The sequence below is a fragment of the Haliotis cracherodii genome, unplaced genomic scaffold (genome assembly GCF_022045235.1).
Source record: "Haliotis cracherodii isolate W230 unplaced genomic scaffold, xgHalCrac1.p SCAF_18, whole genome shotgun sequence".
Lineage (NCBI taxonomy): Eukaryota > Metazoa > Mollusca > Gastropoda > Lepetellida > Haliotidae > Haliotis > Haliotis cracherodii.
In genome coordinates, this window is record NW_027266273.1 from 21,157,979 (window position 1) to 21,180,757 (window position 22,779).

The 22,779-nt window shown below is 42.9% G+C and overlaps 1 protein-coding gene across 1 annotated transcript in view; it reads left to right on the forward strand.

Moving 5' to 3' along the window:
- The window catches only part of LOC139465880 (sonic hedgehog protein-like), a 154,303-nt gene that overhangs the window by 15,048 nt on the left and 116,476 nt on the right, over window positions 1-22,779 (forward strand). The window contains exon 2 of the mRNA XM_071247851.1: window positions 18,296-18,575. The gene's annotated coding sequence lies outside the window, so the exon portion shown is untranslated. The remainder of the gene's footprint in view (window positions 1-18,295; window positions 18,576-22,779) is intronic.

Below are 22,779 nucleotides of genomic sequence, written 5' to 3' on the forward strand. Positions count from 1 at the left end.
GATCAGCTGTCTACACTATGTGATCAGCTGTCTACACTATGTGATCAGCTGTCTACACTATGTGATCAGCTGTCTACACAATGTGATCAGCTGTCTACACTATGTGATCAGCTGTCTACACCATGTGATCAGCTGTCTACACCACGTGATCAGCTGTCTACACCACGTGATCAACTGTCTACACTATGTGATCAGCTGTCTACACTATGTGATCAGTTGTCTCAAATCTGTGATCAGCTGTCTACATTACGTAACCCGATATTTAATCATTGTGATCAGCTGTCTACGCTTTGTGATCAGCTGTCTACACTATGTAATCAGCTGTCTACACTATGTGATCAGCTGTCTACACTATGTGATCAGCTGTCTACACTATGTGATCAGTTGTCTCAAATCTGTGATCAGCTGTCTACATTACGTGACCCGATATTTAATTATTGTGATCAGCTGTCTACGCTATGTGATCAGCTGTTTACACTATGTGATCAGCTGCCTACACTATGTGATCAGCTGTCTACACTATGTGATCAGTTGCCTCTTATCTGTGATCAGCTGTCTACATTACGTTACCCGATATTTAATCATTGTGATCAGCTGTCTACATTATGCGATCAACTGTCTGCACTATGTGGTCATCTATCTAATTGTTGTGATCAACATATGATCAGCTGTCTACACCATGTGCATATGTAACTAAATCTTCCATCATCTAAGATCTACCTATGTAAGGTTAATGAGACCTCAAGGATCCCTCCAGCCTCCAGTACTTCGAGACGATCCATCCCTCACGTCTACTGTAACGTTACAGCAGTCACCCCACCCTCGCATACCAACGCCACTGTTGCAAGACGACCAGTTACAAAAGAAGCGACACAGTTATCTAAAACGTTTACAATTCCGGCGATCGCCCCAATTAAACTTGTCAAGACCAATATCATCACAGGTTGTCCCCTTCCCTCTCTGTTCAGCTGGACGATGAACGTCCCCGAGGACGACAATCAAGATGGACGCTCACATTCATCAGGTCTCTCCACCTGACTTTTAGACTTTGTCCTCGGGACAAAACGTGTCCTTAGTCTACCTCAATTAAATATCGAAATGAACTGCTTTCTGTAGCAACAATCCGAATAGCCTTTTGTCCAAACTTATAAATTCGACAGGTTTTGACAACAAAGTATTGTGTTTAAGAACTCCTTTCAAGCCATGTTTGTGAGAATAAATGGCAAAGACCAATAATTGGTAATAATGTTTGACAACATCACACAATCGGACATAAAAAGGCGAAGACCTTTCAACAATGACACAGTATATTAACATGGCTATACCATAAAGCACAACACGTTTGGTCCAGAAAGATGGCCTTGTGAATAGGCACTACATGTACTATATGCATCATTACCAGCACAGATGAAGGACTGACAAATAGCTCAGTTCAGTGTAGTGGACGTTCACACTGGTCAATGGGAAATCAGGAAAGTGACCATGCATTCTCCTCTACATGTAGTGAATGTTTAAGGATAGTCCATCTGCCACAAAGGATGAAAGTGGGCGTGGTCATGTCCTCTGCCCAGGTAATCATATTCTAAGTATATGCGGCGCAGACTAATCTGTGATGACCATGGCAAAATTTAGATATATATTGCGTCAAGGTAGGTAAGTTTACTGTAACTGTTTAATGTTTAACCATTTGTGACAATTACAAAATGTTTTCGGATCAATTATTACACTTGACGTTTTATATTTTAGTTTTATACTTGACGATTTACTTTTCGTGATGTTTGGTACTTATCTAAAGTCTATCTGTCTGTCTGTGTTTGCTTGTGTGCGTGCGTGCGTGCGTGCGTGCGTGCGTGTGTGTGTGTGTGTGTGTGTGTGTGTGTGTGTTTGTGTGTGTGTGTGTGAGAGATCATACTCCGACGTAGCACCTTCAAGCGACCTCCCGTTCAATATTCCTGATTATTGTTAGAGAAAACATTTCTTTGGTCACTGGGAGGTGATCAAAATTATTTTCCAGTAACTTCTAAAATTATTTTTCATTATTATTATATTAGGAAGAGTGTGTTGAGTTGGAGGTTAGCACGTATTTGCAAGGGCGAGATGTGTATGAGACGTAGCGTACACTGTCTGACCATTCAATGTTTAGCGTTTTGAAACATGAATGTATCATAATTAGTCCGAGCTCAATAATATACGTTATGAACAATATGTTAAGTCTTCCTGTGATGTCAGTGAACACCTGTCTTAGAGTTGTATTGTGCAGTAATAATCACACTTTATAAACTCATTTAAGGTATGATGTTTTCTCTCTGAGGTTTTGGGTGTCTAAACTACCTGCAAAATGCCATGGCCAGGTGAAGAGATATCATTTGCTGCCAACGCATGATGGGGACGCTAAGACGCGTCAAACTATCAGCATACTTAGGAATACGTATAAAGTTATCAGTTTTGTGCATCCTGGAATGACAGTAGTATTATATTCACGTAATGAGACATGCAATCAGCCAGGGAGACATGTCGAAATGTTTACTTTGTTTGTACTGCTTTGAACTTTCGGCATACAACAGAAGTACAATACAATATCATTGAAAATACAACAAAACGTTTCACGTGAATTATAGTTGAAACGATTTCAAGAGAATGTGTAAGACAACCTCATGTAAGATACATGTTATTACTGACAAAGAAAGATACATGGTATTGTTGATGAAGAAAGATGCATGGTATTGTTGATGAAGAAAGATACATGGTATTGTTGATGAAGAAAGAGACATGGTATTACTGATGAAGAAAGATACATGGTATTGTTGATGAAGAAAGATGCATGGTATTACTGATGAAGAAGGAGACATGGTATAACTGATAAAGGTAGAGACATGATATTGCTGATAAAGATAAAGGCGTGATTTTGTTGATAGAGACATGATATTGATGATAAAGAATGAGATATGGTTTTGCTGACAAAGAAAGCAAGGGTCACAAAATATATTGTGATCTGTTTGACCACAGATTTATAATGCGTGTCGATGTATGTAGTATATGTTTGTGACAATAACCTCTTCACGACTGTGTATGGCAATATGTATCGTAGAATGGTGAGGGTAAGATCTGTCACTGTGTGTATGGCAATATGTATCGTAGAATGGTGAGGGTAAGATCTGTCACTGTGTATGGCAATATGTATCGTAGAATGGTGAGGGTAAGATCTGTCACTGTGTGTATGACAATATGTATCGTAGAATGGTGAGGGTAAGATCTGTCACTGTGTGTGTGGCAATATGTATCGTAGAATGGTGAGGGTAAGATCTGTCACTGTGTGTATGGCAATATGTATCGTAGAATGGTGAGGGTAAGATCTGTCACTGTGTGTATGACAATATGTATCGTAGAATGGTGAGGGTAAGATCTGTCACTGTGTGTGTGGCAATATGTATCGTAGAATGGTGAGGGTAAGATCTGTCACTGTGTGTATGGCAATATGTATCGTAGAATGGTGAGGGTAAGATCTGTCACTGTGTGTATGACAATATGTATCGTAGAATGGTGAGGGTAAGATCTGTCACTGTGTGTGTGGCAGTAGACAACCATACATAGACGGACATTTATTCCACATAAAGCAGAGGTACATCATAAAATATCTTAGTGAATATGATATAACAGGCATATTAACGTTTTCAGCACATGGATCATAAGCACAGTTGAGCACAGTTATAAATACACAATGACAACGAAACGTTATAGTGCTGTCTGCTAACGACCTTGACCTAAGAAACTATAACTCGTATTTCGATCTCATGGATGTTGCTCTTCTGAGATTCCACGGCCAAGTTTAGTTAAACTTGACCTTTGTTGTGCGGGGGAGGGAGGGGCGCTGCGTTGTCCACCCTCGCGGATATAGGGCCATTGAGGAAACGCTTAAACCTCTCGCACACGCCCGTGTAAGTGGTAAGGGAATACCAGATGGTCAGATGACACGGGAAACAAGCAATGCTTGTGTTTGGTTCGGTCAGGGCAAGTGTGCGCTGCAAGGTCAAGGGTTGGTCGTTACTGAAGTTATTTGGACGTATTGTTATTTCGTGAAAACAACCGAAGAAAATCTATCTCTGCGGTAATACATAATCTGAGCTGAAATAGTGATATTAAACGTCTGTGTACATAATTAATAAATGTGCATATTTATAAGTGTCATCATAATGTTAACGTTTTAAAGTAAGTATACAAAATAATGTGTTTTATCAACTTTCTGTTTATGTTTGTGAATCGATCATACTAAACGGGATACAGCAAAGTTTATTTTCTCATTCATAAATTGACCCGTGAAGATCCGGGTAAGAATATATCTTCAGCAACCCATGCTTATCGTAAGAGGCGACTAATGCGATCGGGTGGTCAGACTCACTGACTTGGTTGATGGATGTCATCGTATCCCAATTGCATAGGTCGATGCTCATGATGTCAATCACTAGATTGTCTGGTCCAGACTCGATTATTTACGGACAGGATAGCTGGAATGTTCCTGAGTATGGCGTTAAACATCAAACAGACAATCATTTATAAATTATATTGCTGTATCGATACACACGTTTTGTGTGTCCGTGTCAAATAGACGTTAAGAACAATCACTGTTACTTCTTTGATTAAAGCAAATTTTGTGAATGAGAATTACCCTTTTCGCGAACATCTGTTGTCATCACTGATTTTCCGTGATCCCATATATTTTTCACAGTCATTTTGCTCTTAACGCCAAATGGAATCTGTTTCAGCAGATAATCCAGACTGCTTATTCTCTTGCATTGACGTCTTACATTTACATTCCTTCCAACCAATGCGGTTCTCATCAGTCAAAAATGTATACTCAGCGTTATCGTTTTGTGTTTTACACAACGTGGAAGTAACCCCATGTAGCCAGGCTGTATGTTTAACTGTTTACTACAATCAATTCAAAATCAATTCAATCGATTTCTAATTGTGGTTTCAACCTTAAGGCTCTGTTCACTGAGTGAGTGAGTTAAAGTTTAACGTCACATCGGCAATATTTCAGCCATATCGTGACCTATGTTCACTGGTTATATGGTACCTTGTTCTATGTTACTGGTTCTACGTTAACTTGTTATATGTCGACTGGTGTTATGTTAACTGGTAATATGTTAACTGGTTATACGTTAACTGGTTACACGTTAACTAGTTATACGTTGACTGTTAAATGTTAACTGTTATATGTTACCTGGTCATACAGTTACTGTCATATGTTAACTGTTATATGTTACCTGGTCATACATTTACTGTCATATGTTAACTGTTATATTTTACCTGGTTCTTTGTTTACTGGTTATACGTTAACTGTTATATGTTAACTGCTGTATGTTAACTGGTTATGTGTTAACTGGTTATATGTTAACTGGTTATATGGGGGCACGGGTGGCCCAGTCGTCTAAGGCGCCGCGATTCGCTGTGCAGAGTTGCGTCCCTTGGGCACACCAGAAACCTATGAGTGTGGGTTCGAATCCCGGTTCGCCCCGATTATGTTTCTAGGTTTGTCAGCACCATACTCGTGCCCGTGGGTTTCACCGAAGTGGTAAACGTCTGAGACCTGCATCACTTCGGGCTTTCCTCCCACATTAAGCTGACACGGCGTGATATAACTGGAATACTGTTAAAAGCGGCGTTAAACCCAACTCACTCACTCACTAACTTGTTATATTTTAACTGACTATACGTTAATTGGTTATATATTGACTGGTTATATGTTAACTGGTATATGTTAACAGGTTATACTATACGTTACCTATTTTTATGAAAGTTTGTGCCTTGTCTTCACTATAAATACAATCCCAAATTTTCATTTTCCATAACTTGTTTCTTGAGTATTTTATTCCGTCGAGGATGACAAGAAGCTTATAGACCAGGGTGCCGTTGTACAAAACAACCTTAGCACTACGACTGTCATAAGTCTATGTTAAGGAGTGGGAGTTACGATCACCCTAGCGCTAAGATCGCTTTGTACAACGGCACCCACTTCTGGTTTTATTGATATCTGGAGTAATGACATCCACAATAAACAAATGAATCTGAATCCGCAACCACTAAAACATACAAAATACCTTCGTCAGTTTGAAATCGTACTTTCTACGTCAACCAATCAAAATGAACGGATTTTAGTACCCTCCTATCCCACTTATATAAATATGTCATTTTCTTAATCCATTCATATAATCCACCACTATGTTGCCTTTTACGCCCAATGCAATCAGTCTGAGTAGATATCGAATTGATTATTCTCTGACGTTGACATTTACAACGTTGTCACCAAATTCTAACGACGCATTTACGACAGTGTCACACTGCATACCGGCATTCATGCATCATACAGAGTGATATAATGTTAAAAAGGTATTTTCATCTTTTAAAAATTTAGTCTTACTTTTAAATAGCTGAAAATCAATAAACGCGTTGGAATTTAGATACGACAAACACCTAGGCCTGCCAGTTGAAGGATTATAAGATTTGGGGACGTGCACTCGTCTTATCCACATATAATCTGAGCAACACGAAACAATCCGGCTCTTTCCTAATCACAGTGTGCTATTGTATTGCTTCGGCAGATGAAACCTATCCAGACAGTGGATACCCGCTTATTCCACTAATTATCCACCCTTGTGACCCAACCGGAAACCCAAGATGAAGAACCCTGGATGATCTTAGAATCGTGTTTAGATCAAGTTTGTGGTCTAGAACATCGCGATAAGTGGGATTTGACTTTTATTATTCTCGTGGTTGCCTGAAGGTTAGAGATCGCCTATCTTATTTAGTTACGTTGCTTATCATAGGAAAACACACGGACACTTAAAATTGGTTACTCTTCTGTGTGCCCATATTAAACACACCGCCAAACTCTACATGCTTGGATCTAACAGGCTTTTGCCATATAAAGACTCTTTGTGTTGTTTTTCATATCCCCTAGTCACGACAGATCACACATATGCGCTTAGATATGACGCAGGTTGGACATAAATCACGATGGCATCATTTCACATGGCTTATGGCATCTTCCTCGCATATTGTTTACCCGTTGTCATGGATATGCAGTGCGTGACAAGAAAAACTTCCCGATGGTGCAACTTCAACTTAACTGTAGCATAGATAATTAGGTGTGCTTCGACTACATTGAACCCCACCATTGTTGTATGACTATAGTTACCCCGACCACATCGGACTACCAGTCGCTAGTGATGAGCCATCATCAATACTTCTTCTGACACAATAACCATCATCCACTGCACATTAATCTTACAAGACGAACTGCTACTACTACTACTACTACTACTACTACTACTACTACTACTTCTGCTACTACTACTACTACTACTACTACTACTACTACTACTACTACTGTTGCTGCTACTGCTACTACTATTATTACTACTGCTGCTGGTGCTACTACTACTACTGCTGCTGCTACTACTACTGCTACTACTACTGTTGCTGTTGCCACTGCTTCTACTACTACTATTTTGCTGCTACTGCTGCTGCTACTACTACTACTACTACTACTACTGCAGCTACTGCTACTTCAGCTGTTACATCCACTACTACCACCAGTACTACTGCTACTGTTACTGTTACTACTACCACCACTCCTCTTCCGTATATGCTACTTATGTTACCACTCTACATACCCTACTACTACAACGACTACTACCACTACTACCTAACTACTACTTCTGTTACTACTACTACTACTACTACTACTATTACTACTACTGCTGCTACCACAACTACTACTATTATCACTACTACTGCTACTACTTTTAATACTGCTACTGCTATAACTTCAGAATGTCTTCCCAGTCATTGAGAGTTTCCCATCTCTTGTCCTGACTCCCTGACATCTAGTGAGCTTACCGCAATCCCAAACACACTGACAACCTACATAGGATTCAGTCTGTAGAAAGAGCAGCTATATAAACTAGGATGCGCATGTAGACTTAAAGTCAAACATGACATCCCGTAAGTCAGAGTACAGCCTGCAGATGAAGAGTGAAGGACCAAGTTAAGCGGGTACACCGCAAAAACAACTGCATGGATTCCGCAATGCATATACAAGGCACGAAGTCAACGGCGTGTAGAATCCCGAGGACCGCTTGATTCGCCCATGCTCAAAGGGGCGGAGTGTATAGTCTTTGAAGGCCTAGATTGTGATCTGCCAAATGCACCGGTGTATAATAATTTAGTTAAATTAAGTCGTGTATTGCCAAGCTAAATGGCCACTGTGTACGCGGGACTACCGGGTGCTCCGTGTGTTGGGGTGAATTTCCGACAGAGGGTAGGTGTTTTATTGTCGTTTAATTTGCAGGCGTAGGCAGTAAACATGGCCAGTGTTACAATATTGACACTCGTGTTTATACCCTCAACACTTGCCCGGTCCTCGTGAATCTGTTTTTTTAATACGGGTGAAACTACCCTTACGTCACTAGTGTTTTTATTACCTTTAATGAGCAATAGCTTCTTCTGGAATACAGTTATAATCATCGTACCATTAAGATTAAGGTTATGTGTGTTTGGATTGTGAGAGTGGTAGCTTTATGTCAAAAACTGATATATCCAAAGTATCACTTTGGTTAAGGACATGGCTGGTTCTGTCATCTAAGGTGTTTCCATTGGCTGTATAGAGTTATGTCCCTTTTATCGTTGAATCCGAATTTCCGGGTTCGAATCCCAGATTCGGACTGATTTTCATTCTTCGTTTGTCAGCACCATGCTAGGGTTTCACCAAATGCTTGACGTCAGGGACTTGAATTACTTTGGGATTTCTTCCCACACTAAACTGACACACCGTGATATTATTGGAATACTGTTCAAAGAAACGTTAACCCAAACTCACTCACCCCTGTAGAGAAAAGATTCGTTCAGATTTGAAGAGTGATGTCTTCATGTACTAAAGTTATATACATTACTGCCCAGGAAACGTTTGCATAAAATATTGCATGCTTTTTGTTTGTTTCATAATGTTACATAATTTCATTATTAATTTATATTAATTAGTACCCTGTATGTAAGTGTATCAATTTCATTGTGTCACATAAACTGACGTTATCCCTATATTACAGGATGCATCAAACGTTACCCAACGTGAGATTTATTGTACATCGTTTAGCGATGCTTTAACACACATCCAGCAATAAATATCTCCTCATCGGCTAAGCAAAGGCACCAGGTTACATAATTTAGTTTCAAATACTCTCCATTAAATTCATCTGTCACAGGTTTCTTGCGAACACAATTTATGGGCGTGTCAATTTACAGAACTGCTCCCTTGGTATCGACTGAGGGTATCTGCTCTTAAAGACATCGTGGACAGGACCAAAAAGCAGACAGCTCTCACCCAATTAACCGTGGTCACCATAAACCATACGGTCGATAAAAGGTTCAATATTTTTCTATCGTTGACTATCTGAACCGTATTTATTACAACAACACTAGCTAAATAGCCTGTAAACGTTTCCTATTCAGTTTAAATCAAAGTACAGTGTTTACCTATTCATTGTAATGTCGGGGTTCTGATTTAGTAATCGGTCGTGTACGCCATGTGAACATAAGAGTTATTAAGTGGATTTAGATTGAAACAGGCACCAAGTGGGCGCGGAGCATGCGCAGAATGGTTATCTGATAACCTGGATATAAGCGGTACGGCAGTGAGATGATTGTCCACGAAGGCGATAGCAGTAATAACAGAAATATTATTGAAATACGGTTTTATTCCCTGCATTATACTATCATAGTAGCTAGCTGTATATTGATGAGTGAGTGAGTGGGTTGTGTTCAACGCCGCTTTTAACAGTATACCAGTCATATCACGGCGTGTCAGCTTAATGTTGGAGGAAAGCCCCCGTCTCAGACGTTTACCACTTCGGTTAAACCCACGAGCACGGGTATGGTGCTGACAAACCTAGAAACATAATCGGGGCGAACCGGGATTCGAACCCACAACCATAGGTTTCTGGCGTGCCCAAGGGACGCAACTCTGCACAGCGAATGCATATTGATGAGCATCTACTATACGCTGATATTAATTATTATTTTTCATACACCCCTCTGTAAAACTTGTCAAACATTTATTATTTTACCCCTGTATTTTCGTCAAGTATTCGATATGCTCACCTCAGCCCTCGTCAATCATAACATGTACTATCCCTTATAGCTCCGTATTTTCGTCAATCATTCGATATCAAACCATAGTGATCTTTTTAAGCATGACACATACTGTGCCTTATAGCAAATATAAACCATTTATTACTGTCTTGATATTTTCGTCAAGCATTCAATTAATATCAAACCGTCTGCACTGTCAATCATAACACATGCTATCCTATATAGAAGCTGTCAACATGCGTTATCACCCCCAGTACCTGTCTTTATTACCGTTAGACATACACTGCCGGGCAAAAGAAAGTATTCACCAATGTTTGATGCCTGCCAAAATAAATGAAACAAGAAACGTTTACTAGACTTCCATGGTGATGCTCTTAACACAGGTATGACAGTTGTGTTTTGGGCTTTATGTTTGCAGGGTTTCGGTGATTGTTTTTAGCGGAATAACATTTTGATAACGTTTTGTCAAATCCAATTTTCAAATTTATACTTTCTTTTGACCAGTAGTTTATCTTAACACATGCAGACCTGAATACATTCGGCTGTTACCTTCCCGTTAGGCATCCAGTCGATGGACAACAGGCGTCGGTTTCTTGTCGTTCCTTTATGGACGTGATAATTGTTCTATGTACGTGTTTCCAACTAAGGTATGGAGGGATGATACATGTCAGTGATCGAAGGAACGTACGAAAAGTCCCAGTCAAATACAGATAAAGGAAACGTGATCCATTTTGGCTACTTCCTTGCCGAGGTTGATAAGTGATTAAATCAGGATAATTGTTATTTCATCTCTTGTATACATTTTATCCAGTTTTTATCACAGCTTTCTACAAAAAATAATCAATTGTATTGTTGCCTTACCAAGTATATTTGTGACTGACTCACCTATCTGCGATACTTGAAAGATACTTTTAGGCATTTGTCATTTTTCGGTCATTGCAATTTTTATTCCGCGAAGGAGAGCTGAAGAACATTACCTCTTTTCATAAAAGCATTTTCACAGGACATCCAACATGTCACGCGGAGAATTTATTCTTTTGTGTTGAAAGGTTGTTGCAAAATTGTATATTGTGAAAAGGGTCGCTCCCTTAATGTATTTACGGCGCTTATAGTTACTAGTATATTCCAACAACAAATACGGCGACACACCAAGAACGGACTTTCCATAGTATTACAGTACCAATCGAAAGCGGGTTCCTGGCGTGATGTGTGAATACTTTACCCACTAGACTTTACCCCTCAGACTTTACTTACAAGACTTTACCCACTAGACTTTACTCTTAAGATTTTAATCACAAGCATTTACCCACACGACTTTACTCACAAGACTTTCCCCATAAGACTTTACTCACAAGACTCTACCCATAAGACTTTACTCACAAGACTTTAACCACTAGACTTTACCCCTCAGACTTTACTCGCAAGACTTTAACCAGAATACTTTAACTACTAGACTTTACCCCTCAGACTTTACTCTCAAGACTTTAACCAGAATACTTTACTCACAAGACTTTACCCATAAGACTTTACTCACAAGACTCTACCCATAAGACTTTACTCACAAGACTTTAACCACTAGACTTTACCCCTCAGACTTTACTCGCAAGACTTTAACCAGAATACTTTAACCCCTATACTTTACCCCTCAGACTTTACTCGCAAGACTTTAACCAGAATACTTTAACCCCTATACTTTACCCCTCAGACTTTACTCGCAAGACTTTAACCAGAATACTTTACCCACTATACTTTACCTACATGACTTTACCCAGAATACTTTATCCACTAGACTTTACTCACAAGACTTTAACCAGAATACTTTACCCATAAGACTTTATTCACAAGACTTTACCCAGCATGCTTTATCCACTAGACTTTACCTATAATACTTAACTTACAAGACCTTACCCAGAATACTTTACCCACTAGACTTTACCCACAGGACATTACCCACTAGACTTAACCCACAGGACATAACCCACTAGACTTTACCCACAGGACATTACCCACTAGACTTTACCCACAGGACATTACCCACTAGACTTTACCCACAGGACTTTACCCACTAGACTTTACCCACAGGACATTACCCACTAGACTTTACCCACAGGACATTACCCATTAGACTTTACCCACAGGACATTACCCACTAGACTTTACCCACAGGACATTACTCACTAGACTTTACCCACAGGACATTACCCATTAGACTTTACCCACAGGACATTACCAATTAGACTTTACCCACTAGACTTTACCCACAAGACATTACACACTAGACTTTACCCACAGGACTTTACCCATTAGACTTTACCCACAGGACATTACCCATTAGACTTTACCCACTAGACTTTACCCACAGGACATTACCCACAGGACATTACCCATTAGACTTTACCCACTAGACTTTACCCACAGGACATTACCCACTAGACTTTACCCACACGACTTTACCCACTAGACTTTACCCACAGGACATTACCCACTAGACTTTACCCACAGGACATTACCCACTAGACTTTACCCACAGGACATTACCCACTAGACTTTACCCACTAGACTTTACCCACAGGACATTACCCATTAGACTTTACCCACAGGACATTACCAATTAGACTTTACCCACTAGACTTTACCCACAAGACATTCCACACTAGACTTTACCCACAGGACTTTACCCATTAGACTTTACCCACAGGACATTACCCATTAGACTTTACCCACTAGACTTTACCCACAGGACATTACCCACAGGACATTACCCATTAGACTTTACCCACTAGACTTTACCCACAGGACATTACCCACTAGACTTAACCCACAAGACATTACCCACTAGACTTTACTCGCAGGACATTACCCATTAGACTTTACCCACTAGACTTTACCCACAGGACATTACCCATTAGACTTTACCCACAGGACATTACCCACTAGACTTTACCCACAGGACATTACCCACTAGACTTAACCCACAGGACATTACCCACTAGACTTTACCCACAGGACATTACCCACTAGACTTTACCCACAGGACATTACCCACTAGACTTTACCCACAGGACATTACCCACTAGACTTTACCCACAGGACATTACCCACTAGACTTTACCCACAGGACTTTACCCACTAGACTTTACCCACAGGACATTACTCAGAAGACTTTATCCTCTAGACTTTACTCACTAGACTTTACCCTCCTGCTTTTAACAACAAGACATTACCCACAAAGCTTTCTCCAGAAGTGTTTACCCTGAAGATTACTCGTTAACCCAAAAGGTCAGGGCCAAAAGCGTATAGAAATATATTGACGTATTTTAATTGCTTGGCGTTTGATATAATGGGGAATACATCCAACTGTATATTCTGGGGTAGTAATCAATGCAGGTTCAGAATCTTAAATCATATATTGAATATGATTCCAAACGTTTAGCAAGATATTCAGTATGACAGCATGATTAATGTGTGATATAGATTAACATGATTCCGCATCCAAATGGCATCTCTCCACCCTTCCCTTGCTAGGAGGGAACGGAAGATCCAGTCGTCTAAGACGCAACAATTCGCTGTGCAGAGTTGCACCCTTTGGGCACGCCAGAAACCTATGATTGTGGGCTCGAATCCCGGTTCGTCCCGATTCTGTTTCAAGGTTTGTCAGCACCATACCAGTGATTGTGGGTTTCACCGAAGTGGTAAACATCTGAGACATGCATGACTTTGGGCTTTCCTCACTCACTCATAAAGTCAGTCCCTTGTCAGGGCAACCTGATGGGTACAGGTGCAGGTTTAAGCGGCTGGGGTAGGAGTGGGAGTGAGGGTAGTCGCTAGTGTGTGTGGGAGTGGGTTGTGGTGGTGAGGTGAGGTGGGGTTCTTAGGGCTAGGGTAATATGGTAAATAGGAAAGAGGGGACAGATGTAGGGTGGGGAGAGTGGCTTGTATGGGTGAGAAAAGGGTGGGGCGTTGGGTGTGGGGGTGTGGGGTGGGGTGAGGGGTGGGGGTGGGTTGGGTTGGTGGGTGAGGAAGGTTTGGACTGGCACGATGCAGGGTAAGCGGAAGGATAATGTTGCAGGTCTAGAAAGTGGGTAGTGGAAACACGTAAATGTGTGTGCTCGTGTGGAAGGGATTAGTGTGACAGCTTGAGGGGTTGAGGCAGGTTTAGATTGTTGTAGGGGTGTAGAGTGTGGGTGAGATGGTGGTGGGAAGGTAGGGGTGTAGAGAGTGGGTGAGATGGTGGTAGGAAGGTAGGGGTGTTGAGTGTTGGTGAGATGGTGGTGGGAAGGTAGGGGTGTAGAGTGTTGGTGAGATGGTGGTAGGAAGGTAGGGGTGTAGAGTGTGGGTGAGATGGTGGTGGGAAGGTAGGGGTGTAGAGAGTGGGGGATACGGTGGTAGGAAGGTAGGGGTGTAGAGTGTGGGTGAGATGGTGGTAGGAAGGTAGGGGTGTAGAGTGTGGGTGAGATGGTGGTAGGAAGGTAGGGGTGTAGAGAGTTGGTGAGATGGTGGTAGGAAGGTAGGGGTGTAGAGTGTGGGTGAGATGGTGGTAGGAAGGTAGGGGTGTAGAGTGTTGGTGAGATGGTGGTGGGAAGGTAGGGGTGTAGAGTGTTGGTGAGATGGTGGTAGGAAGGTAGGGGTGTAGAGTGTGGGTGAGATGGTGGTGGGAAGGTAGGGGTGTAGAGAGTGGGGGATACGGTGGTAGGAAGGTAGGGGTGTAGAGTGTGGGTGAGATGGTGGTAGGAAGGTAGGGGTGTAGAGTGTGGGTGAGATGGTGGTAGGAAGGTAGGGGTGTAGAGAGTTGGTGAGATGGTGGTAGGAAGGTAGGGGTGTAGAGTGTGGGTGAGATGGTGGTAGGAAGGTAGGGGTGTAGAGTGTGGGTGAGATGGTGGTAGGAAGGTAGGGGTGTAGAGTGTTGGTGAGATGGGTGATTGGAAGGTATGGATGTAGAAAGGGGGTGAGATTGTGGAGGGGAGGTAGGGGTGTAGAGTTTGGGTGAGATGGTGGTAGGAAGGTAGGGGTGTAGAGTGTTGGTGAGATGGGTGATTGGAAGGTATGGATGTAGAAAGGGGGTGAAATTGTGGAGGGGAGGTAGGGGTGTAGAGTTTGGGTGAGATGGTGGTGGGAAGGAAGTGGTATAGAGTTTGGGTTAGATGGTGGCAGGAAGGTAGAGGTGTAGAGAGTGGGAGAGATAGTGGTGTGAAGGTAGGGGTGTAGACAGTGGGTGAGATGGTGGTGTGAAGGTAGGGGTGTAGAGAGTGGGTGAGATGGTGGTGTGAAGGTAGGGGTGTAGACAGTGGGTGAGATAGTGGTGGGAAGGTAGGGGTGTAGACAGTGGGTGAGATAGTGGTGTGAAGGTAGGGGTGTAGAGAGTGGGGGAGATGGTGGTAGGAAGGTAGGGGTGTAGAGAGTGGGTGAGATAGTGGTGTGAAGGTAGGGGTGTAGAGAGTGGGTGAGATGGTGGTAGGAAGGTAGGGGTGTAGACAGTGGGTGAGATGGTGGTGTGAAGGTAGGGGTGTAGAGAGTGGGTGAGATAGTGGTGGGAAGGTAGGGGTGTAGAGAGTGGGTGAGATAGTGGTGGGAAGGTAGGGGTGTAGAGAGTGGGTGAGATAGTGGTGGGAAGGTATGGGTGTAGAGAGTGGGTGAGATAGTGGTGTGAAGGTAGGGGTGTAGAGAGTGGGTGAGATAGTGGTGGGAAGGTAGGGGTGTAGAGAGTGGGTGAGATAGTGGTGTGAAGGTAGGGGTGTAGAGAGTGGGGGAGACGGTGGTAGGAAGGTAGGGGTGTAGAGAGTGGGGGAGATGGTGGTAGGAAGGTAGGGGTGTAGATAGTGGGTGAGATAGTGGTGTGAAGGTAGGGGTGTAGAGAGTGGGTGAGATAGTGGTGTGAAGGTAGGGGTGTAGAGAGTGGGTGAGATGGTGTTAGGAAGGTAGGGGTGTAGAGAGTGGGGGATACGGTGGTAGGAAGGTAGGGGTGTAGACAGTGGGTGAGATGGTGGTAGGAAGGTAGGGGTGTAGATAGTGGGTGAGATAGTGGTGTGAAGGTAGGGGTGTAGAGAGTGGGTGAGATAGTGGTGTGAAGGTAGGGGTGTAGAGAGTGGGGGAGATGGTGGTAGGAAGGTAGGGGTGTAGATAGTGGGTGAGATAGTGGTGTGAAGGTAGGGGTGTAGAGAGTGGGTGAGATAGTGGTGTGAAGGTAGGGGTGTAGAGTGTTGGTGAGATGGTGGTAGGAAGGTAGGGGTGTAGAGAGTGGGGGAGATGGTGGTGTGAAGGTAGGGGTGTAGAGAGTGGGGGAGACGGTGGTAGGAAGGTAGGGGTGTAGAGAGTGGGGGAGATGGTGGTAGGAAGGTAGGGGTGTAGATAGTGGGTGAGATAGTGGTGTGAAGGTAGGGGTGTAGAGAGTGGGTGAGATAGTGGTGTGAAGGTAGGGGTGTAGAGTGTTGGTGAGATGGTGGTGTGAAGGTAGGGGTGTAGTGAGTGGGTGAGATGGTGTTAGGAAGGTAGGGGTGTAGAGAGTGGTTGAGACGGTGGTTTGAAGGTAGGGGTGTAGTGAGTGGGGGATACGGTGGTAGGAAGGTAGGGGTGTAGAGAGTGGGGGAGACGGTGGTAGGAAGGTAGGGGTGTAGACAGTGGGTGAGATAGTGGTGTGAAGGTAGGGGTGTAGTGAGTGGGTGAGATGGTGGTAGGAAGGTAGGGGTGTAGAGAGTGGGGGAGACGGTGGTAGGAAGGTAGGGGTGTAGACAGTGGGTGAGATAGTAGTGGGAAGGTAGGGGTGTAGAGAGTGGGTGAGATGGTGGTGTGAAGGTAGGGGTGTAGAGAGTGGGGGAGATGGTGGTAGGAAGGTAGGGGGTGTAGAGAGTGGGGGAGACGGTGGTAGGAAGGTAGGGGGTGTAGAGAGTGGGGGAGACGGTGGTAGGAAGGTAGGGGTGTAGAGAGTGGGTGAGATAGTGGTAGGAAGGTAGGGGTGTAGAGAGTGGGGGAGATGGTGGTAGGAAGGTAGGGGGTGTAGAGAGTGGGGGAGACGGTGGTAGGAAGGTAGATGTGTAGAGTATGGCGCTGCAGTTGGGGTTTTCGTAAGAGCACATAACCTTGAAATCAATTAAAAACTAATAGAAAGGCTCCTGCAGTAAAAAAATAAACACTAGCAAATAAGAACCTGAGAGCGGTTTAGCGGCATAATTACACCTAAAGACTGACCGTCTTATGCACTGACAGATGCACTCCTCCTTAGTTCTGCGGGTATGCATGAATAATTAACAACAACATCAAAACAAAGCAACAGCCACAGCAACGACATTATTGAATAACACGTCTACAACACCCTCATGTCCACACGTGTACGACACGAATTACTGACGACTTAGCATACGGCGATACATATGACGTCCGGAAATCCAACTTCCTCACAATATTTGAGATGCTGACTATAACCCATCTGTCTTGTCACAGCAAACCTCATTTTGAAACATTTATAACATGTAACGGAAAAACTACGCTTTGAACCACATTAGTCGTTTAACTTGTAGTTTTAAAGATCAATTAATAGCCGAACAAACTGGCTGGGTTTTCTACAAATATCACCAAGTTTATTACATGTGCAAGTTTGTCAACATTTCTGACTTTTCATCCGGTCCAAGAGCTTATCACTGAATGTGACAAATTCACAAATACTCCGGTAGCGCCTGTACTTTAGCCCTCTTGACAGACATTCATAGAACCCCCGGCCTCTCTACTGCCCTACCATTTGGAGATGATCGCGACAGCAGTGCTGGGATACGAACACAGGGTTTACCAATGCGGTAGAGCTCTATGCAATGATATGTCTCAATGCATGTGACACAACATCACAATCAGCAATCACACGTTATATACATCTCGCATTGGGTGAAATGGTGAAATTTGAAAATTACACCAAATACGCAATCATCTTACATATTATAATTTTTTTTACTAAAATCGACAAGTTTGAGGACGATATATAAATGCTGTGTGTGTATTTATTTGTAAATTAAATCGAGCTAGGGCACCTACCTCCCTACCAACAAACATACAGGCGTCTACACCATGCAAGAGCCGATCCCGACTAGATCGATGGTGGAATTCGGAAGCTGTCTTGGATATACCGTTAATCGTCCCCTAAAGTGCCCTGGAAATCTTCTTGCAGGGTCTATGTTGTCAAGACGGTCAAGACCAGCTGGCTGATGCACGTCCACTAACAGCCAACTCGACATGTCAGCTGGGAATGTCGACCTCCAAAATGGGACTGGCCAGTTGAAGATTTGAGTGTAGAAGTCAATGACGCTATCCCTTCGCTTGATTGGACCCTGAGTGTGAGAGCCTCACTGACTGACGATAACCGACTGATGGTCTTAAATCTACCTTGCATGGACAATGGTTATCACACGTTTCCGTGGAGTACAAAAGCAACGAGATTCCCACAAAAGGTACGTCATTGCATGCGTATACTACACATAGTAGCATTGATATAAAGGTGTCTTGTGTTTCTAAGTCTTTGTGGCGTTTCATAAAGACACAAGGGCTATTTGTTGTGTGACGAGAGAGGAAGCGTTTTTTGCTGTTAACGTGTTTAGTTACGGGTTAAGGGATTTACAAGTCTCTTCCATGAACAATGACTGCGGAGTTTTACCTCTCATTTCACACATCATGGATTGATTACATTATTGCAGTTACCCAGGGGCAGTCATTGATAATTATGTAAATCCGCTGACTGAAACCACTCAAGATATATCAGATCATACAACATGCTTCAAATATGCTTAAAGTTGAATCAAATTGATGTTTGAGAGCAGCATGAAGTACTCTTATATGCAGCTAATAACACTCGCTTTAGTTCTCTAGCTTAATGCCTTACTGTTTTAAGTGTAGGTGGATAGCAGTGACTGATTTTAATACATTGAGAAAGGTGATGAGTGAAACTGGTGATCACATCATGTTGCACATACATACAGAGAAATATGTCAGTGTGTATTGGCGTTATAAGCACGTGTAACGATAAGTTGTGATTGTACTGATATAACACCTGATAAGACAATATGCCATTTAGGTACGTACACGAATCTATGTACATGTCCGTATGCATTCTGTGTGTCGTAATAACTCTGTAATTCAAATACTATGCACTGATATAGAACGGGTCTCCCTCCCTCATCTGCAACGGTTTAGCCGTGCGAAGAAACACAATCTCTCACGCGATGTGGTTTAACGTTGTCCTGCGTCGACTATAATAGCGTAGAGTTCAAACCTACACTGGGTGCAGTTCAACAAGTGTTTCAGCTACTACTTATTGTGTATCGATCTGGGAACAAGTGCCTGGTCTCTTTGATAGCCGCGAGACTAGTCTGGCAGCGGGCACTATAAGTGGGCCCACGAATCAGTCTGGTGTAGATCCTTGTTTCAATATCAGGTGTTTGGCTTTCTGTGGTGTTTAATGTAATCTACTTGTTTTCTGTTATGCATCGTGGTAATCCCAATGCCTGGCTCCGTTTCCTTAAAGTGTAAATCTCGGTTATCTTGACGTGTGATCGATTGTGGAGGAAAGGCGAGATATATATCGACGGAGAATATAGATTCCGCTTTCTCACCCAAATGTCATTTCCTCGACAAAGGATGGGGTGTAGGTTCCACAGCGACGCAAAGCTCCCGGAAACACGTGTTCTCAGTTCTGTAACATGCAAGTAAGTGATAGCACGGAATAAAAACTTGAGGAGAACCGTGGGACAATGTCATGACAATGATGAACCACGGCTATGAATAGTTTATAGCTTTTCCTATATTTCCCCCAGGGTCATGGCCTCTTAAGTGCCCTGTATATAGCTCCATAACATGCCTACCGTCCTGGTCTGCGTTACGATGACTCAATCGCCAACAGACTTGGGTTACATCACATAGGCAGAATGGCTTCGATGTGCCTGATCGCTAGAATCCCTGGATACATACAAGTCCTGGGTGCCGTTGTACAAAGCGATCTTAGCGCTAAGGTGCTCGTAACTCTCATGCTTTAACATAGACTTACGACTGTTGTAGTGCTAAGGTTGTCCCAGGTCCCAGGTCCCGTTCCCATCACAATGGTGCACTGCCTGCTATGGATTGACGGTTGAACTGTCTTCCATTTGTCATGCGATACCCCCTTCGGCTTGGTGTGCCGTGATGTACGGGGAGGGTGAGTAACGGGTCATTGATACTCCAGTAAAAACTGGAGTAAAACTCGGATACAATGGACGCTGAGAAACATGTTTCCTCGCCCACCGTACATGTAAGGTGCAGTGGCTGACAAATGCCATCTTTATGTGACCTTTATTGAAGATTTTCATTCTAACCTTGTCTTTACAATAGGAATACCACCCGGGTGTCGCTTTGAGGCATATCTACTAAATCTGTACATAACACTGGTGGAATAAGGGGTAAAATAATTTCTTATTACAATGGTAGAGTGGCTAACAGGTCCAGTCTTGAAGTGAGTGAGTGAGGTGGGTTTAATACGTATTTCAGTTGTAAACGATATAAATAACGTTTAGTGGGAGACGTATAGAGATGTCACCCGAGTGTCTTTTGATATCAAATATATCAACACGAGATGATCAAAGAGGCAATCCTCGGTCTTTTTCCACTCTTATCAACGAGTGTTGATATATTTGATATCAAAAGACACGAGGTTGAGATTTTATTTATCATCCAACGTCATTCTTCCAACTTTTTCAGTTTTTAAACAGTAATAAGCAGTGTCTTAAGCGTAAAACGTACTTCTAACAGTTTCAGTAGCCGGGCCATTAGTGATGCCATTTGATTGTGACGTCATGGTAACAATGACATCACAATGGTCTGCAAAGCATTGTGATGCAGTTTCATTGCAGAGATATCTACACTGTAGATATATCGCTCGATCTCACCCAAGCGATATCTCCGGTGGGAGCCAGTTTTGGATGATAAAAATAATTCAATACATAATATATATAGGTGATAAATGTCATCATATTATTACTTTGAGACATCGTGACATCATGCAGTGTGTGTGACGTGCCCTTCTGATTTCATCATGTGTGAGTGTTTGACGTATCATGTTAATACCACGTGTGGCGTGCCATATTAATACCACGGTAGAGTGTGTGGCGTGCCACATCGTGATATCATGGTTGAGTGTGTTGCGTGCCATCTTGATATCATCCTGGTAGAGTGTGTGGCGTGCCATATTAATACCACGGTAGAGTGTGTGGAGTGCCGAATCGTGAAATCATGCTGGTAGAGTGTGTTGTGTGCCATCTTGATATCATCCTGGTAAAGTGTGTGGCGTGCAAAGTCGTGATATCATGGTAGAGCGTGTTGTGTGCCATCCTGATATCATCCTGGTAGAGTGTGTGGCGTGCCATATTAATACCACGGTAGAGTGTGTGGCGTGCCATCTTGCTATCACCCTGGTTGAGAGGATTAAATATCATCTTGATATCATCCTGGTAGAGTGTGTTGAGTGCCATCTTGATATCATCCTGGTAAAGTGTGTGGCGTGCCATATTAATACCACGGTAGAGTGTGTGGCGTGCCATCTTGCTATCATCCTGGTTGAGAGGATTAAATATCATCTTGATATCATCATGGTAGTGTGTGTGGCGTGTCATCTTGATATCATGGTAGAGTGTGTGGCATGCCATATTAATACCACGGTAGAGTGTGTGGTGTGCCATCGTGATATCATGGAAGAGTGTGTTGCGTGCCATCTTGATATCATCCTGGTAGAGTGTGTGGCGCGCCATGTTAATATCGTCCTGGTTGAGTGTGTGCAATACCATTTTGATATCATGAAAGATGTGTGGAGACCATCGTGATGGCAAGGATGAGTGGCGTGCCATCTTGACATCATCCTGGCAGAGTGTGTGGCGTGCCATCTTGATATCATGGTAAAGTGTGTGGGGTTTGCCATCTTGACATCATCCTGGCAGAGTGTGTGGCGTGCCATCTTTATATCATGGTAAAGTGTGTGGTGTTTGCCATCGTGATATCATCATTTTGATATCATAATAGCAGAGCTTGTGGCGTGCAATCTTGATATCATCCTGGTAGTGTTGGTGGTGTGCCCTCTTGATATCATCATGGTTGAGAGGGTGAAGTATCATTTTGATATCATCATGGCAGAGTGTGTGGCGTGCCATCTTAATATTATGGTAGAGTGTGTAGTGTGCCACCGTGATATCATCCTGTTTGAGAGTGTGAAATATCATCTTGATATCATCACGGTAGAGTGCGTGGCGTTTCATCTTGATATCATCCCGATAGAGTGTGTGGCGTGCCATCTTAATATCATGGTAGAGTGTGTGGCGTGCCATCGTGATATCATTCTGGTATAGTGTGTGGCGTGCCATCTTGATATCACCACATTCATATAAATGTCAGACAGGCTGAGCCATCCTGCATAGTCTACCACAAATAAGTCACTACAGCAACGACATCCGGTGGTATAATGTCGTCATGATGTTCCACGAGCATATGGTGAAGTTATATGAATATGGAAAAAGAATTCACACAGGGACAGGATGATCACATATTCGTCGTATGTCCACACACACATTTCGAACACACTGTTACACAGACACACGTGCACACATTCTGTCCCGCGCACACTGATGTGTAACTGCGTAG